This window comes from Arvicola amphibius, chromosome 9 (assembly GCF_903992535.2).
Source record: "Arvicola amphibius chromosome 9, mArvAmp1.2, whole genome shotgun sequence".
In the NCBI taxonomy this organism is placed as follows: Eukaryota; Metazoa; Chordata; class Mammalia; order Rodentia; family Cricetidae; genus Arvicola; species Arvicola amphibius.
The window spans coordinates 59975316-59979452 of NC_052055.2; positions in this window are offsets into that span (position 1 = coordinate 59975316).

Sequence of the window (4137 nt, forward strand, 5' to 3'; positions counted from 1 at the left end):
TACATGAATAGGAATTGAGGAGGAGGCTAGTCTTTTTTATTTTGTGTGTATGGGTGTTTTGTCTGCATATATATATATGTGTGTGTGTGTGTGTATATATATATATATATATATATATATATATATATATATATGCACACCACTTGCATGCAGTGCCTGAGGAGGCCTGTAGGCAATGTTAAGTGAACCTATGAGAGCCCAAATAAAAGGATAATCAAGATTTATTAGGGAACACGTAGAAATAACAACAAGGTAGAGAGCCGCCGTGGTCTTTGTTCTGCCCTGGGGTCAATGGATGCAGTGATCTGATCTCCTCCCACCACCACAGGAGAGCTAGAGAGCCCCATCCTCTTCCTCATAAGAGATCATGCCCACACATAGAAGCCACGCCCTAAAGGCCAGTATCCCAAAATTATTGGTGGAATGAATTTCCACACTAGCCAGAAGAGGGCATCAGATCCTCCGGAACTGAAGTTACAGGTGGTTGCTGAGCGGTCATGTGGATGCTGGGAATCAAACCCCATGCTCTGGGAGAGAAGTCAGTGCTCTTGACTGCTGAGCTGCCCCCTCCAGCCCCAGGAGACTGATCATACTGATGGGGACCAGCTGGGTCTTGGCTAGGGAGGAGTTGGTAGATTCCATGCTGGCTCTGGTCCTGATGCTACTCGCTGGAAACCTCCATTTCTTTCCCAGGGATCTAGTTTCCCTCCCAGTATATAGGAGCTGTGATAACACGGCTCCTAAGCTCCCTTACAATTCCAACATTCCATGAATCTAGGTTGAGGGTGGGAACCAATCAGCAGGCTTGTCCTGGGGGTCAGAGCCATACAAGTGTGGCAACTGCCAGGGTAGACAGGTGCATCCTGGGAGTCAGTTGAGGGAACCAAAGATAACCAGAAGTGTTCAGGCAGACTGGAGTCTGGAATCCAGCAGCCGAGAACCTGAGCCCTTAGACTCCCAAAACCTTAAAAGAGACCGTTTAGTGCTTGTGACCCCGTGTGTCTCCTAGCGCTGACATACTGATGTTGATACAACCTTCAATATCTTGTCTGTAGAACACAGGGTAGGGGACTCAGCCTTTAATGAACCATTGGAAAAATCTGACCACAGGAAACCTGCATTATGGAACTGTGGGAAGAGACCCCCCTCACCTGGCTGTTATACTGACCTTGTAGATCAAATGCATCCCTGGAACAGGAGTCTATCCAGCCAGCAAGGCCCCACCAAGAAAGGACCATAGAGGGAAAAGGGACCAGCCTTGGGTTCCTATCACGTGGTGTGCACCGTGGCTGTCTCAGCAACTGCCCTGGGAAGGGAAAACATGGCATCCATCCAGCTCCAGACCTGCACACTCCTCAGCTGCCCCCTCCCCGCTCCATCTTCAACTGTAGCTTCTTCCCTCGTGCAGGACAAAGATACCAGCTGTGTCATGCAGCAGACCCTCAGCTCCAGGTTCCCCCCCACTGACTCCCTCTTGCTGACCCCGCAGTCCTTGCCTGCTGGACCCCCAGCTCCACCTCCTCCCCACATACATGTCAATCCCTCCTGGGACTGAAAGGCACGGGGATGTTTTTGGCTAGACATGGTTTCAGTTAAAACATGCCATTCATGGAGTTCTGTGTAGGAGGCATAATTATTCCTATTCTATGGATGAAGAAATTGAGGCTCCAGATGCTGAGTAATTTCCCTGAAACTGCACAGCTAGGGTGGCTGATCTGTCTCCACGGCCCTTCTGTTGTGAACAGGAGGAGGGGCTCAGCAGTTCAGGGCACTGGCTGCCCTTGCCGAGGACTGGGTTGGATTCCCAGCACCCACGTGGCTCATAACTGTGTAACTGCAGTTCCAGAGGATCCAGCACTGTCTTCTGCCCTTCACAGGCACCAGACACACACAGTGCACAAGCATGCTTGTAAAATAGAACTAAAAGAGAAAGAAAGAAAAAAGAAAGGGGAAAGAGGCTTTTTTGACCTCCCAGAGCCTCCGGGGCAGCTTCCCCTGCTTTCTTACACTGGCTCCCCAGGGACAGGATTTCTCCTTGCCTTCGTTCTTGTAACATTAGGAAAACAGCTATTTTTTCCATTAACTAAATATACAATTATTTCATAGTATTAAATATACTTTTCCTCACTCTGCATCTTGCTCCCTCCCTGCCCCTGTTAAGCAGTCTCTCATGCATTCCCAGAAGAGCTTCTTGTTGCCCGAGGCTTCACCCCAGCTCCTGGCATAAGACCGCTCTCCAGGGAAGGTCAAGATCACTCCCAGGGACTATCTAAACTGCCCCCCAGAGAATGAACATGTGGTCTCCGAGTTTCATGTGGTCTCCCCTTCTCTCTCTTTCCCTCTCCATGTTTTCCCAGGACTATCTGGGAGCACTGCATTAAACATGGGCATCTTTTATTCGGTCTAATTTGGTCTGATTGGAATTATTTGTGTCAGCAGAGAGGCTCCTCTCTAAGAGAAATACCTAACAGTTCTCACCACCCCCACCCCAGCTCAGCTGCAGAGGCCAGAGAGATGCTTCAGGGTAGAGTGGTTCCCTCTGGGAAAGTCTATATTCCCCTAGACTCAGAGGAGCATGCCCTGAAGAACAGGGAAGAGCCAGAGTCCCAAGGTGGGGAGGCTTAAGAACCTCTAAACTGGACCCATAATCAACATTCAAAAGAACAGATCTGCTCAGCCCCCAGGAGGGAACACAGGCCCTGGGCCTCCCTACCTCCTCTGCTCTCTGGGTTAGAAAGCATCCATAGTCCCAAGAGAATAGAGTCATTCCCCAGGCAGAGCTCCCGCATTCTGTGTGGCCGAGAGGCACAGGCATGACTCCCTTCTCAGCGTACCTTCTTCACACAGTGGGCTCTTGAAACTGAGGGTTCTGCTTTCTTCTCACAGTTAAGAACGTTCAGGGGCAGTGGGTCAGTCAGTGCTCTCCCTCCTGTCCCCTGAGTCTTCTTGTCAGGTTTGTCATTCTCAGAGCACAGACATTTGACCTACACAACTGTGATGGCCAATCCGCTATCCACTGGTAGTATGTGGCTGTTTTTTAGCTTAAAGATATATGCCCTAGGCATAGCAATTCATGCAGGAGGATTGCAAGTTTGAGACTAACCTGGGCTACATGGTGTCGGGCTAGCCTAGGATACGGGGGCGGGGGGGGCGGGGGGCGAGGAATGCAGCTCAGTTGGTAGAGTGCTTGCCTGGCTTTTAGGAAGCCCTGGGGTGGATCCCAGCACCATAGTAGAACCTGGGTGCCAGGGCCAAAGGAAACTCCAGTTCCCAGGTTCTAAAAGGCAGTCCTGGACTAGAGGAGAATTTCTGGCAGCTAGATTAAAGCCAGCATTCTAAAGGAACTTGTGAAGTCCGTTCCACTCTAGCAAAAGGAGCCTTTTCCCTATGTCTGAGACAAATCGTTACCTGTGGTGCCTATTAGGGTACCAAAGCATGTGCTGGCCTCTGAGCTCCGTCAGTTCCGCAGTCCCGGACAGCAGCCTTCTACCTTCTAGCCCTTCTCACCCTACACTCCCTCCAGTTCATGGGCTTCCCCCCACTACCCATTCTCCTTATAACCCTGCTATTTATATATATTCTCTCTCTCTCTCTCTCTCTCTCTCTCTCTCTCTCTCTCTCTCTCTTTCTCTCTTGCTCACTCCTCTTCCTCCCCCTCTTCTCTTGCTTGCTCACTCCTTCCCCCCCCCCCCTCTGTTCCTCTCTCTTCCTTCCTCTCTGCTCCTGCTTCTCTTCTGGCCATGTTCAGTCTTCTGCTCTCTCTCTCTCGGCTCTGGACTTGCCCGGCTGTCTGGCTGCTCTCACAGCTACTGTCTAGACTTTCCCTCTAACATTCCATGGAGCAGTTTATACACACACGAAATAAGAGTCCTGAGGACAAAGTCACAGGAGCCACCACAGTAAAAGGCCCCGTGGCTTGCTGTATGAAGGGAGCTGTTAGCATTTGGTATATTTCCTCCCCGTCTTTTCCCGACCGGTACTTTCCACACTATTAAAATCACTCAGTGTGTGTTATTTGAACCTGGATTTTCGTTTTCAGCCTTATGGTGTGTACATGACCTAATGTGTTGTTGCTGTTTTATTTAGAGGCCGCGTCTTACCATATAGCCTAGGCTGGCCTTGAACTCAGACATCTGC